Below are 16,262 nucleotides of genomic sequence, written 5' to 3' on the forward strand. Positions count from 1 at the left end.
ACGTCATGATATTTTTTTCTTTCTTCAAACTTTATTGTCATATCAGTAATGCAGTATAAGTGAACAAAGTCGCTATTACCAGTTTTGTCCACCAGAGGCAGTGCTCTGGTGTCATTCAGTTCTACTGCTGATACTGAGACACATCATAAAACTAGAACTATGCGGTGTATAAAGTTGTAAGGGCAATGTATTTTGGGGATCTACAAGTACTCTATGTCGCTTTGGTAGTGTTGGGTAGTTTTGGGCAAGCAGTCTATGAGAATGATAAGCTGTTGTCAATTCATCAGTGTACCTAACGCTGCAGCCATTTTCTGTTTTTCACTCCCCACCTTCCTAATGCCAAGAATTTTTTACATTTTTTAACAGGTTTTAGAGATGTATGAAGGGTCGTTCTCTGCGGGACAAATTGTATTTCCTAGCAGGGCCATATAATATTACATGCAATGTACTGGGCAGTTGAAGTGCAGTTTAATTGACATAAAAAAACACATGCACTCTTTTCTTACAGGCTCCGTTTTTACAGCTTTCACTGTGTGGTACAAATGACACATTTTTTTTCAGTAAGATCACAGAGATCCCAAAATCATATAGTTTTTGTTATGTTTTAATACCTTTAAAAATATGATATGGGGAGGCAACGATCCAATTCAAAATGCTGTGTACGTTTTTGCCAGCATCGGGTGTTAGCATACCTCCCTTCCGTTGTGGATACAGCAGGACAACTCAACTGTGCTGGCATCCTCCAGACGCCGACAGAGTTCATTAAAGTGATAGTGCAGGGAGCTGCCGCCCCTCTGTACTATGACTGTGACTCTGCTTCTGCTGTGTGTAGCAAAGCCAGCAGGTGATGACATCATGTCATGATGTGATGTCATCCCTGCTGCTGGCTTCAATACTACATACAGCAGAAGAAGGAGATAAGAGTAGAGCTGCTGTGGGTTAATGGGGAAAGGCGAGTATCTGTTTATTATTTTACTGTGGGGGCAAAATAAGATGGGGCGCTGTTGACGGTGCAAAATAAGAGGGAGAGTTGCTGGGAGAGTACAGTAAGGGCTCATTCAGGAAGAATTGTGACAATGATATGGCTGCACCAATAGAAGTTTATGGTTCCCGATCATGGTGCGGTGAGCACAAGGTCGCTTGTCTGCCAATGGCATCATGAGGAGTGAGGAGTGAGGAGAACTTCCCCCTCCTCCTACTGGCCCTGTGCTCGCCGGGGATCCATCCGGGCAAGCACATGGCCATCTGAATGGGAGGGCACAATAAGAGGTGGAGCTGCTGGTAGGGCAGAATATTGGGGCGACTCTGCCGTGAGGGCAAAGTAAGAGGAGGAGCTGCTGGGAGGGCACAATAAGAGGGGGAGCTGTTGGGGGGGGGCACAATAAGAGGGGGAGCTACTAGAAGGGCAGAATAAGAGGGGGATCTGCTGTGAGGGCGCAATAAGAGGGGGAGCTTCTGGGGGCACAAGAACAGGGAATCTGCCGGGAGGGGCACAATACGAGGGGGAACTACTGGAGGGGGAAAATAAGGGGGGGAACTATTGGGAGGCAAAATATGAGGTTGAGCTGCCAGGGGGCACAAAATGAGGGGATGATGGGGGCACACTATATGAGGGAGAGATGAAGGCCACTAAGAGGGAAATTAAATGGGCGTAGAGTTAGGGCAAAAAAAAAATCTGCAGCACGCATAGTGCATAACCAGTCATTTTGCTAGTTTAGATTTCTTAAAGGCCTGTTTAGGGTTTCTATGGGAAACTGTTCAAACTTTTGACCTGATTTTCCATAGCAATTAATCAGATTTTTTTCTTTTTAGAAAACAGGAACACATTTGGTTTCAATACTACTTGTCTCCCCTTCTGCTACCACTAATTTTCAATTTCTCCATTGTCTAATATATCACTATGCAATACTCCTGCCAATATATAGGCAAGGTAGTTGTTGCGAATAGAGCCCTCTCCTTGTCAGGAGCTATCTGGTGAGCCTGTGCAACTCACTCAAAAGCGACTGCCTTGGTAAACTTTGTAATGGCAGCTGTAAGTCACTGCCTGCTAAGCCAAGAGTTAACATGTAAAATGTTATTAACCAATGATATTGTACCATTGTAAAGCAAACTGGAAGCTGATTGGGAGCAAATGGTCAGAGCAGAGAGCCAGACCTCATGGTCTGAAGTTCAGGTACATTCCAGGAGAAGAGGGAGAAGCAGGTCCAGTGTGCAACTCCTGCAGAACTGCCATCCAGACACACTACCAGGAAGCAGAGGGTCACTGCCTGACACCTTGGGCAAGTCAGGAGACTAAGCCCCAGAGCAGAGGTCCACTGTCCGGACTCGGCTCCATTTACCAGCAACGCTTCATGCAGACCAACTATCTCCTACCAGCTTTCCAGCCTGCTGAACCCTCTGCTGATGTTAGGCCGTTGCTTGCTGTTCCAGTTCGAATAAAGAACCATGAGTTGATTTGCCTATGTGCCTCCGTATGATCCCTGGATCAGGCTGATTCACCATCACGTGCTCCCCATCCTTAATCACCCAGGGATTCCCATATACACCTCAGGAGTTGCTCAAGGAAGAAACTTCCCTCATCAGCCTCTCCCTCTACTTTTCTTGCACACATCACCTGCTGGAGACCTGCCATGCTGTAGGCCCGTCCTCCGGTCCCCATACCAAGCACTGTGACCACAATGTGCCCAAGCCCACATTAGCCAGCCACTCCGATATTCTGGGCCCTGGCTGTCTTTCATTTAAAGCATTTACCCCCTACCGACGTCATACTAGTACATTACATATTGGTTACAGGTATATGTAGAGGGCTTACATGCTGAGCCCCCTCCATACCAGCTGGATGTTTTCTGCAAATTGCAACAAACATCCACGATTGTATCTAGCAGTGAGGTCAGTGAGATCCAAGGCTGTAAAATTTCTAAATATTGGTTACAATGTGGCAGTGAAGGAAAAAAGTACAACTCGTGATTTGTAAGTATGATAGTGCTTGTTTATTTACAGCTATTTACAACAAAATGTGTATTCGAATCTTTTGCATTGCATATTCAGGTCCTCGGCATCAGTGATCGATCTGAAAAATGAGATAGATCAAAGGGTATGAGAGTCGGCTCGGGGTGGCCTGAGAGTTATGATGTATGATGAAAAAGTGGGCTCACCTCCGGGACTGCGTACATCTCAGTAACTTCCGAGTTTGGACTCTGCGGGGATCCTTAGGATATAGTATTGCAGGATCGGGCTGCCCCAGAGTCAGTGAAAAGATGGTAAGTGGCAGGGCCGGATTATAGGCGGGGCTCCCGGGGCTCGAGCCCCGGGGCCCCCACCATCTGGCCCCCCCTAGGGGCCCCCACCAGATCGCACCTCCCGTGCCCCCCCTCATGAGCCGAACGCCGCCTCCGGGCATTGGTGAGCGCCTCCACGGCGATCCAGCCCCTGCATAAACTGCACGCCCACTCATCCTGCTGCATGGGGAGTCACTCCGCCCCCCCCTCCGGCACAGGTGACTGCTTCCAGGTCCGCCTAAACAAGCAACCCCGCTCGCCCCCCGCTCCGCTCACTCGCTCCCCGCTCCGCTCAACACCGCCTCCGGCTCCCCGCTCCACTCGCTCCCCGCTCAACACCGGCTCGGAGCATTCACACCCCCCCCCCTTCTCTCCACCCGCTCTCCACTCGCTCCTCGCTCTCCACTCGCTCCCCGATCTGTGCTCAACACTGGCTGAAAGGACACAACCGCCCCCCTCTCCCCCCGGCTCCGCTCGCTCCCCGCTCAACACCGGCTAACCGCAGCAACGCCCCCCCCCCCGCGCTCCACTCGCTCCCCGATCTGTGCTCAACACTGGCTGCCCCCCACCGGCTCCGCTCGCTCCCCGCTCAACACCGGCTAAATGCAGCCCCCCCCCCCTCAACTCGCTCCGGCTCAACACCGCCTCCGGCTCCCCCCGCTCCCTGCTCAACCCCCCCCCCCCACTCCGATCCCTACCCGGCCGAATAAGAAACCGACCGACTCCCCCCCACTCCCTGAACAAGCACCGTCAAGAACCCACCACCCGCCCGAACAGGCACCCGGTCAACCCTAACAGGTAAGTATATACATATGTGTTTTTCTGTGTGTATATATGTATATATGTATATACAGTGTATATGTGTATATACAGTGTATATGTGTATATATGTATATACAGTGTATATGTGTATATATGTATATACAGTGTATATGTGTATATACTGTATCTATATTCATCTACTGTTTATATGTGTATATACTGTGTATATGTGTATATATGTATATACTGTGTATATATGTATATACTGTGTATAGATGCATATACTGTGTTTATACATGCATATATTTATATAAGCATATATGTGTGTACATTTATATATATATATGAATGATGTGGTTTTTGTATATACTGTGTATATGGAATGTATGTATATGCTCTATATACTGAATGTGTGTGTGTATTTCCCGTATGTGTGTGTAAATGCTGTATATACTGAATGGGGGATATTTATCATACGCTGGCGCTCCGCCGCTGCAAAAATCGCAGCCCGATAAATCAAGAGGCTTCTGCCTCTTGATGTATCGGGCTGCCAGTAGTGCAGCGTTTATCCTACACTAGGCAGGGCCTGGCGTAGAAAAAACCGCAGCCGACGACTTTTCACGTATGAAAAGTCGCCGGCAGCAGTAACGCCCCGTACCGGCCCACTCCCGTCCGTCCGCGCCCCGCCCCTTCACTCAAAGGTGTCTATAGCGCCTAGGCTCGGTACTGTGAACACCACGAGTACTCACTGTGTCATGCTGTGGCCGCTGTAGGCAGCTGTGTTACTGGGGATGAGGCGGCTGTATGTAGCTGTGTTACTGGGGATGAGGCGGCTGTATGTAGCTGTGTTACTGGGGGCGAGGCCGCTGTAGGTAGCTGTGTTACTGGGGATGAGGCGGCTGTATGTAGCTGTGTTACTGGGGGCGAGGCCGCTGTATGTAGCTGTGTTACTGGGGGCGAGGCGGCTGTATGTAGCTGTGTTACTGGGGGGGGAGGCGGCTGTATGTAGCTGTGTTACTGGGGGCGAGGCGGCTGTATGTAGCTGTGTTACTGGGGATGAGGCGGCTGTATGTAGCTGTGTTACTGGGGGCGAGGCCGCTGTAGGTAGCTGCGTTACTGGGGATGAGGCGGCTGTATGTAGCTGTGTTACTGGGGATGAGGTAGCTGTATGTAGCTGTGTTACTGGGGATGAGGCGGCTGTATGTAGCGGTGTTACAGGGGATGAGGCGGCTGTATGTAGCGGTGTTACTGGTGGTGAGGCGGCTGTATGTAGCTGTGTTACTGGGGATGAGGCGGCTGTATGTAGCTGTGTTACTGGGCATGAGCCAGCTGTATGTAGCTGTGTTACTGGGGATGAGGCGGCTGTATGTAGCTGTGTTACTGGGGGTGAGGCGGCTGTATGTAGCTGTGTTACTGGGAGCGAGGCCGCTGTATGTAGCTGTGTTACTGGGGGCGAGGCCGCTGTAGGTAGCTGTGTTACTGGGGATGAGGCGGCTGTATGTAGCTGTGTTACTGGGGGTGAGGGCTGTATGTAGCTGCTACTGGGGGTGAGGCTGCTGTATGTAGCTGTGTTACTGGGGGTGAGGCTGCTGTATGTAGCTGTGTTACTGGGGATGAAGCGGCTGTATGTAGCTGTGTTACTAGGGATGAGGCGGCTGTATGTAGCTGTGTTACTGGGGATGAAGCGGCTGTATGTAGCTGTGTTACTGGGGGTGAAGCAAATGTATGTAACTGTGTTACTGGGGGTGAGCCGGCTGTATGTAGCTGTGTTACTGGGGTGAGGCAAATGTAAGTAGCTGTGTTACTGGGGGAAGGCGGCTGTATGTAGCTGTGGTACTGGGGATGAGGCGGCTGTATGTAGCTGTGGTACTGGGGATGAGGCGGCTGTATGTAGCTGTGTTACTGGGGGCGAGGCGGCTGTATGTAGATGTGTTACTGGGGGTGAGGCGGCTGTATGTAGCTGTGTTACTGGCGACGAGGCAGCTGTATGTAGCTGTGTTACTGGGGGTGAGGCGGCTGTATGTAGCTGTGTTACTGGGGATGAGGCGGCTGTATGTAGCTGCTACTGGGGGTGAGGCGGCTGTATGTAGCTGTGTTACTGGGGATGAGGCGGCTGTATGTAGCTGTGTTACTGGGGGTGAGGCGGCTGTATGTAGCTGTGTTACTGGGGATGAAGCGGCTGTATGTAGCTGTGTTATTGGGGATGAGGCGGCTGTATGTAGCTGTGTTACTGGGGATGAGGCGGCTGTATGTAGCTGTGTTACTGGGGATGAGGCTGCTGTATGTAGCTGTGTTACTGGGGATGAGGCGGCTGTATGTAGCGTGTTACTGGGGATGAGGCAGCTGTATGTAGCTGTGTTACTGGGGGTGAGGCGGCTGTGTGTAGCTGTGTTACTGGAGGCGAGGCGGATGTATTTAGCTGTGTTACTGGGGGTGAGGCGGCTGTATGTAGCTGTGTTACTGGGGATGTGGCGGCTGTATGTAACTGTGTTACTGGGGATGAGGCGGCTGTATGTAGCTGTGTTACTGTGGGTGAGACGGCTGTATGTAGCTGCGTTACTGGGGATGAAGCGGCTGTATGTAGCTTTGTTACTGGGTGAGGCGGCTGTATGTAGCGGTGTTACTGGGGATGAGGCGGCTGTATGTAGCTGTGTTACTGCTGGGATAGTGTAAAGGAAGCAGGAGGACGTGTATGTACGCTACACTTAGTGGGGGCCTCCACCAGATTTTGCGCCCAGGGGTCCCCACCAACCTTAATCCGGCCCTGGTAAGTGGTCACAGTGGGGTAGATCGGTAATCCAGAAGGAGTGCACAGAGAACGAGAAGTAGAGGGTGAGAAGATAAGCGTTATGTCCTTATGGGTTAGGGTTTTAAATGACACTGTAGTCACAAAAAAAGTCCCTATTAAACCCTATTTTTGTACGCAAATCTAGTATACCCTGGTAGCCTAGCCTCGGGACTATGGTCCTAGTTAACCATAGGCCCGACTGGAACCTGACCCTACAATGACTGGCCCTGTTATAGACCTAATCGGCAGGTAGAGTCAGGTTAAGGTCTTTTAAAGTATCACAGAGGTGCCAACAGAGAGAATTGTGGCTCCTATGCTGTGGGATGCAAGTCCTGAAAACCCAAATCCCGACAAAGCTTGTTTCACCCTATGGGGCTCGTCAGGGGATAATTGGGTTCATCCAGCAGGCGTCCTATTAACAGATGGGGAGTTTGCTTTAGTTATAGACCTATGGTGCATGTGCAGTAAACAATGGTATGCATAGAAAGAAACTTAGTCTTACCTTGTCCCTTGTGGGGGCAACTTCACAGGTAAGGTGGTATAGCCAGGCAAAATGGGCTTAGGGAGTATGGTATTTACTCCTAATCTAAACCATGGGGTCCAGTGGGATCTCCTGGTATGAGTCTGAGTGCCGAGGATTTTAAAGAGCGCGCCATAATGGAGAGGATTGCCAGGCTCCGCCCCCAACGACGCCGCGTTTGATCGGGAGGCTGCCAACATGGGCGGCGCGAGCGCACGCTCCAGGTGCACGGCGGCTAGCGGGTGCCGCCGTGAAGTCGCGCCCAAATTGGGAGCGGCTAACGCATGCGCACGACCGGCAGAATGCCGATGACAGTGCACGTGCGCCTGGAGCGTGCGGTCCGCCGCCTGGGTGCCTGCCAAGAAATAGGTGGAGCTACACTCGGCAGGCGAGGATGGGCGGCAGAGGGGAGGAGTCGAGGCTGAGGTAAGTATGAACGCGTGAATACGGGCGCATAATGAAATAAAGAAGCGGGGTGGAATAAAACACCACCGCTTATTGGTTATAGCCCAGCATGGGTATAGTAGCACATGTTGGGTACAGATGCGGGTGGTAGGGATTCTTTGGTAAATTTGTCCCAGTGGTCGTGAGGTGGCATGAGGGTAGTGAGTGGGTATCTGTGGAAGGAACAAAAATAATAAAAGTAAAAAGGAAGAAAATTACATAAAGAGATTCTAATACCAGAAATATGATGTACCTGGTACAGAGTGAGAGGAGGGAAGGGTAACTAGGAGTTATTTGCTAGATGGTTTTATAGAAAACAAGCAAAGCTCAATTGTTCATTGAGACCTAATGGGGATTCAGTCTTGAGTCTGAAAATCCATCTCGTTTCCTTTTGTCTGAGGTAGCGGTCCCAGTCACCCCCTCTTTCTGGTGGTTTCACCAGGTCAATGCCAATGAAGAATAGGCCTGTTGAATTGCCACCATGCTCCTCGTGTATGTGTCTGGCCAGTGGTTTGTCCCTATTGTGTTTAATGTCTCCTAGGTGTTCGCCGACCCTGCGTCGGAATTCGCAGAAGGTCTTCCCTATGTATTGTTTACCGCATTTGCAAGTGGCTAGATAAATAACCCCTAGGGATTTACAGTTGATAAAATGGTTGATGTCATAGGAGAGTCCTGTCGTATTACTCGTAACCCTCTTGCAGGTTTTCACTACCTTGCAGGCGACACAGCCACTACATCGGTAACAGCCCTTGCTGGTTTGGGTGAGCCACGTCTGATCGGGTTTGGGTCACACATAGTGACTGTGGACTACCCTGTCCCTAATATTGCGTCCCCTCCTAAAAGTGATGGAGGGGTGTTCTGTAGTTACGGGGGATAGGTCAGGGTCCATTCTCAGTATGTGCCAATATTTGTTCAAGATTTGGCGTATGGTATCAGTCCCCCCATCGTAGGTGCCAATAAGTCTTATGGTCTGTGATGTTGTGGGTCTCGGTTGACTGGTGAGGAGACTGGTCCGGTCTAGGGTCTGTGCTTTTTTATATGCTGATTTAAGTATTGAGTCGGGATAGCCGCATGCTAGAAATCTTGACCGAAGTTCATTAGCTTCTTTGTGGAATCCACTCAAAGTTGAGCAGTTCCTTCGGGCCCTAAGGTACTGACCAAAAGGGATACCTCTTTTGAGGGCAGGGGGGTGATTAGACTCCCACCTGAGGAGTGAGTTAGTGGATATTGGTTTCCTGAAGATGGAAGTCTCCAAGTCGCCCTGGTTGTTTTTTTGGATCATAACATCCAAGAAGGGGATGCGAGATATCTGGGTCTCGTACGTAAACCTGAGTCCCAGGGTATTGTCATTCAGGTCATTGACTAACTGTTTGAACTGGTCAGATGAGCCTTCCCATGTTATGAAGACATCATCGATGAAACGGGCCCACAGGCTTGCCCTGTCGATGTGTCTGGGACCAACTTCCTCCCCACCAAAGACGCAGCATTAAAAATGTAAAAAAAATAAAATAAACAGTAAACGGTAAATGAACAGTTGTTCCCAGCGTTGAACCCTGTAACAGAAAATAGAGTTCAAATGTATGAAACGCCACTTTTTCAACATTTTGCAACATATAAACATTTTTATAAAAAGTGATCAAAAGGTCGTACAGTGCCCAAAATCATTGAAAAGAAAACAGCACCTTGTCCTGCAAAAATGACACCACACAGCTCTATACAATGAAGTATGAAAAAGTTATTAGCACCAGAAGATGGTGAAACAAAAACATTTTTTTTGTACAGAAGGTATTAAAACACAATCAAAACCTATAAAAATTTGATATCCCCGTTATCATACCAGCCCAAAGAATAATGGAAATGTTTCATTAGGGGTGCACAGTGAAAGCCGTAAAAACCAAGCCCATGAGAAAATGGCGATAATGTGTTTTTTCAACAATTTCACTGCATTTGGAATTATTTTTACCGTTTCACAGTATGCGCAATGGAATATTAAATACCGTCACTATGAAGTACAATTTATTCTGCAGAAAACACAGCTCTTTACATGGAAAAATAAATAAGCTATGGATTTTTGATGGTGGGGAATGAAAAATGGAAACACAAAAAACAAAGAAAGGACCAAGTCGTTAAGGGGTTAAATCAAATAACATAATATAATGAATGATTTTCATGACTGTGTATCAGCTGCGAAAGTTCCCTGGGACAGATGCTTGGATGCTGTTAGTCAGATCATAGTGATCTACTGAAGTAGTTCAGTAATGAAGCATGTCCAGCAGAGGTCGCTAGACTTCACCGTGACTCTTCCATGGTTACCGTAAAAGCCTTCATTGCCAGTCATTTCCATTTCCCAGAAAGTGATAGAAAACGCTATTCCCACACATGAACAATAGACCGACATGCTGGCATTGTCAGGAGAAAGACGTGGGAGATACAAACGGACATGTGATCCATTTCACTGACATTGGGACTTAAATGCATTTTAAGTAGTTAATTCATAAGATAATGAGGTTTCATTGTAACTTTTGTAACGCAAACTGCAATTCAATAATACCTGTACAGAAGCCGAACTGAGTCTATTCATTTGAGTATTCATTGTTTTTTTTTTAATTTTAGAAAGACATGACTCATTGCTCAAAAAAAGAAAAAAAATATAACCATTTTCATCCACAATTCTACTACACACTGCAGCGTTTCCCTATATTGATCTATAGTACTGATCATCGTGTTCAGGGTGACTAACTGTTGATGGTTAGAAAGTTTAGTTAACAGCTATGGAAGTTGTATAGCCTTAAAGGAAATATACCATTTGCTTTTATGCATTATGAATCAAACATACCTTGAGAATGCTGTAGCTACACTGATGCAGAAACATGTCTTGTTTAATCCCTGAACTGAGTGGTTTTGCTGAAAAAATAATTAAAAAATTATGATAATGAGTCTCAGTTGCTCCTGTGGCTGCCCCCGCACTTCTCCTCTTACCCTAATTACACACTGCTCCAGAGAACCCTGTATTCATTGTGTTGTCCCTGACAGGCAGAAGTAGTTAATCACTGCACCATCCCCCAACTGCTGTGTATGAGTCATCCAGCTCAGGTTGATTAGTCCTGTCTGGACAGTTCAGGAAGCTCCATGTAATGTGTTTATGTACAGCACCCAGCTTTCCCAAGGTCCTGAATTTTATAACAGTTTTTTTTAGAACTGGAGAACAGAGAACAGAGGACCACAACTTCCCCCTTTCCCTGGGGAAGCAGCACTTCGATTCCTTTTAGGGTGCATTCACACGTTCAGTTTTTCACATGCAGTTTTTGATGTCCAAACCAGGAGTGGAGTGAAAAAAGATCCATTATGATCCACATAATGCCTTCAAAAATTTCATCTGAAAACTGAATATGTGTACGCACCATAAAAGAGGAAACTATCAGTCCCTGTTATCCCAATTTATTTGTAATCCATTACCTATCCTGTGGATATGGGATAGATTACATTTGTGGGACAATCTCTTTAAAGATGGAACTCACGAGCCTTGAGGCAACACTAATTACAGAAAGCCGAGCGATTTCAGCTCTGAAGCCTACAGAATTGTCAATGTAACTCAATACATGTTATGAGAATATATAAAAAAAATGAATAATACAATGTACACATACATTCCGTAAAAGAATAATTAAAGGACACATGTAGCATGTTATAGAGCTGGAGGATTAATATCTTCATTAAAACTTGTAATACATTCAATAAAATTTCTGTTTCCTTTGGTTTTAGGAGGCCATTGTGTGTTTTATCAGTAATTATGATAATTATACATACAAAGATTGTTTTATTGAATAAATTACATCATCTATTGATTTATTTACCATAGAACTATATATCGGTGTGCTGAGCTCTACCTGCTCTATAGCCTACCAGAAAAGAGATCAATAGCAGATTTTGTGGACACTCAAAAAAAACGGCTTCGGGAATGAATTATATAATTTTAATTTCTAAAAAGGATAGAAAATACAACAGACAATTAGTTTTTAAAATTACAACAGACAATTAATTTTTAAAAATGCAACAGACAATACAGTGTTATAGACAGATTGCCAACTATGGGTACATATGTATATTGTGTATACTGTAATGTCCTATACACGAGGATGCAGGGACTTGGTTAGTCTTTTTCTATTTGATTCTTATAACACTCCTCCTCGTGGGAATAGTATTACGTACGAATTCAAATTCAAACACAAACACTGTATGTACATACACTCACCGGCCACTTTATTAGGTACACCTGTCCAACTGCTCGTTAACACTTAATTTCTAATCAGCCAATGACATGGCGGCAACTCAGTGCATTTAGGCATGTAGACATGGTCAATACAATCTCCTGCAGTTCAAACCGAGCATCAGTATGGGGAAGAAAGGTGATTTGAGTGCCTTTGAACGTGGCATGGTTGTTGGTGCCAGAAGGGCTGGTCTGAGTATTTCAGAAACTGCTGATCTACTGGGATTTTCACGCACAACCATCTCTAGGGTTTACAGAGAATGGTCCGAAAAAGAAAAAACATCCAGTGAGCGGCAGTTCTGTGGGCGGAAATGCCTTGTTGATGCCAGAGGTCAGAGGAGAATGGGCAGACTGGTTCGAGCTGATAGAAAGGCAACAGTGACTCAAATCGCCACCCGTTATAACCAAGGTAGGCAGAAGAGCATCTCTGAACGCACAGTACGTTGAACTTTGAGGCAGATGGGCTACAGCAGCAGCAGACCACACCGGGTGCCACTCCTTTCAGCTAAGAACAGGAAACTGAGGCTACAATTTGCACAAGCTCATCAAAATTGGACAGTAGAAGATTGGAAAAACGTTGCCTGGTCTGATGAGTCTCGATTTCTGCTGCGACATTCGGATGGTAGGGTCAGAATTTGGCGTCAACAACATGAAATCATGGATCCATCCTGCCTTGTATCAACGGTTCAGGCTGGTGGTGGTGGTGTCATGGTGTGGGGAATATTTTCTTGGCACTCTTTGGGCCCCTTGGTACCAATTGAACATCGTTGCAACGCCACAGCCTACCTGAGTATTGTTGCTGACCATGTCCATCCCTTTATGACCACAATGTACCCAACATCTGATGGCTACTTTCAGCAGGATAATGCGCCATGTCATAAAGCTGGAATCATCTCAGACTGGTTTCTTGAACATGACAATGAGTTCACTGTACTCAAATGGCCTCCACAGTCACCAGATCTCAATCCAATAGAGCATCTTTGGGATGTGGTGTAACGGGAGATTCGCATCATGGATGTGCAGCCGACAAATCTGCGGCAACTGTGTGATGCCATCATGTCAATATGGACCAAAATCTCTGAGGAATGCTTCCAGAACCTTGTTGAATCTATGCCACGAAGAATTGAGGCAGTTCTGAAGGCAAAAGGGGGTCCAACCCGTTACTAGCATGGTGTACCTAATAAAGTGGCCGGTGAGTGTATATGCTATAGTATCCCGAGCAAGTCCTAAACAAGAGGATGTGGGGACCTGGTCGGTCCTTTTCTATTTGATTCTTCTGATAGGTGTACACAAAAGGATAGATATGCAAAAAAATGTACAAGGAAAAAATTAAAAATTCAAGTAAAAACACGTAGATGTAAAAAAAATTTATATTGGAGGTGAATTGATATCCAGGAGGTTTGTTGACTAACAGGATGCAGGGCCCTACACCTGTAGTGTCTCTTACAGATCGTTTTTCAAATGATACAAAGTCCAATTTTAAATATAGATATATATTTAAAATTAAACACTCACGATTGGTTGACAAGTGCTGGGTAAGATGGGTATATAACAAAGAGTAACAATGAGGAGGTTTTTATAACAAAAAGCTACTGGGGAAGAAGCATCGCGCTTCGAAACACGTCTAGCTACAATAATCTGAACAGTCACTCTTACAGAACAGAACTTATCATCATTACTAGAGATGAGCGAGTATACTCGTCCGAGCTTGATGCTCGTTCGAGTATTAAGGTACTCGAGACGGCTCGTTGCTCGGACGAGTATTTCCCCTGCTCGAGATCGAGCATTTAATTAAAAAAACACAGTGAAGAACAATGAAGAATAGAATAAAAACAGTGAACACAGTGAACACAGGATCATTTAAGTGAAAAACACAGTGAAGAACACAGTGAAGAATAGATTACAGATGTTCGGCACATCTGCTTACTTGTCGGAAGATACGCGCGGAACGGTGCGAACAAAATAGTATGTGAAGAACAATATATATGTGTGAAGAACACGGTGAGCAGCACAGAGACATGGGGCAGCGGCAGCACGGAGACATCGAGGGGCACGGGGAGACATCGAGGGGCACGGAGACATCGAGGGGCACGGAGACATCGAGGGGCACGGAGACATCGAGGGGCACGGAGACATCGAGGGGCACGGAGACATCGAGGGGCACGGAGACATCGAGGGGCACGGAGACATCGAGGGGCACGGAGACATCGAGGGGCACGGAGACATCGAGGGGCACGGGGAGACATCGAGGGGCACGGAGACATCGAGGGGCACGGAGACATCGAGGGGCACGGAGACATCGAGGGGCACGGAGACATCGAGGGACACGGAGACATCGAGGGGCACGGAGACATCGAGGGGCACGGGGAGACATCGAGGGGCACGGAGACATCGAGGGGCACGGAGACATCGAGGGGCACGGAGACATCGAGGGGCACGGGGAGACATCGAGGGGCACGGGGAGACATCGAGGGGCACGGAGACATCGAGGGGCACGGAGACATCGAGGGGCACGGAGACATCGAGGGACACGGAGACATCCAGGGGCACGGAGACATCGAGGGGCACGGGGAGACATCGAGGGGCACGGGGAGACATCGAGGGGCACGGAGACATCGAGGGGCACGGAGACATCGAGGGGCACGGAGACATCGAGGGGCACGGGGAGACATCGAGGGGCACGGAGACATCGAGGGGCACGGAGACATCGAGGGGCACGGAGACATCGAGGGGCACGGAGACATCGAGGGGCACGGAGACATCGAGGGGCACGGAGACATCGAGGGGCACGGGGAGACATCGAGGGGCACGGGGAGACATCGAGGGGCACGGAGACATCGAGGGGCACGGAGACATCGAGGGGCACGGAGACATCGAGGGGCACGGGGAGACATCGAGGGGCACGGAGACATCGAGGGGCACGGAGACATCGAGGGGCACGGAGACATCGAGGGGCACGGGGAGACATCGAGGGGCACGGAGACATCGAGGGGCACGGAGACATCGAGGGGCACGGAGACATCGAGGGGCACGGGGAGACATCGAGGGGCACGGAGACATCGAGGGGCACGGAGACATCGAGGGGCACGGAGACATCGAGGGGCACGGAGACATCGAGGGGCACGGAGACATCGGGGAGACTTCAGTGGAAGAAGAGCAGCGGATCCCGGGACAGCGTATCTCCCGACAAGTAAGCAGATGTGCAGAACATCTGCAATCTATTCTTCACTGTGTTTTTCACTTAAATGATCCTGTGGTCACTGTTTTTATTCTATTCTTCACTGTTCTTCACATCTGTTAACTTGTCGGGAGATAATATACGCGCGGAACAGTGAAGAATAGATTGCAGATGTTTGCATACATCTGCTAACTTATCAGAAGACATTCTTTTTCAATTAATTAACACATTTTATTCCCGAACCATGGTCCCTTTGAAAAATGCTCGAGTCTCCCATTGACTTCAATGGGGCTCGTTATTCGAGACGAGCACTCGAGCATCTGGAAAAGTTCGTCTCGAATAACGAGCACTCGAGCATTTTAGTGCTCGCTCATCTCTAATCATTACCACTCACGTATCAACGAGAAGCACAAAGAAATTTTACATCTGGGAAACATCCCCCGCAATAGAAAAACATATACTTACAAAACTCCAAAGAATTAAAATCAATTGTTTAATACACCGGTCAATGCGATTTTACCTACCAGTGAGTACGACACTGTGTACCGCATGATTGGAGTCACCCAGTCCGGACTTTGAGAGAGAGAAGCCGCTCAGTGGAATAGGAACGTGTGAGTCAACATCCCCAGACAGCGTTCCTGGACGGCATACACGGACACCATTACACATGGAAAACGGCCAACAAACACTCCACACGGCGTCTGGTCACTCCCGTATACCACAAGCGGAAACACGAACATAGAGGTATTCATACCAGCACTTGTCAACCAACCGTGAGTGTTTAAATTTAAATATATAGTAACATCTATATTTAAAATTGGACTTTGTATCATTTGAACTGTCAAAAAACGATCTGTAAGAGACACTACAGGTGTAGGGCCCTGCATCCTGTTAGTCAACAAACCTCCTGGATATCAATTCACCTCCAATATAAATATTTTTTTTACATCTACGTGTTTTTACATGAAGTTTTAATTTTTTCCTTAAAAATTAATTGTCTGTTGTAATTTTAAAAACTAATTGTC

Source organism: Engystomops pustulosus, chromosome 6, assembly GCF_040894005.1.
Source record: "Engystomops pustulosus chromosome 6, aEngPut4.maternal, whole genome shotgun sequence".
NCBI lineage: Eukaryota > Metazoa > Chordata > Amphibia > Anura > Leptodactylidae > Engystomops > Engystomops pustulosus.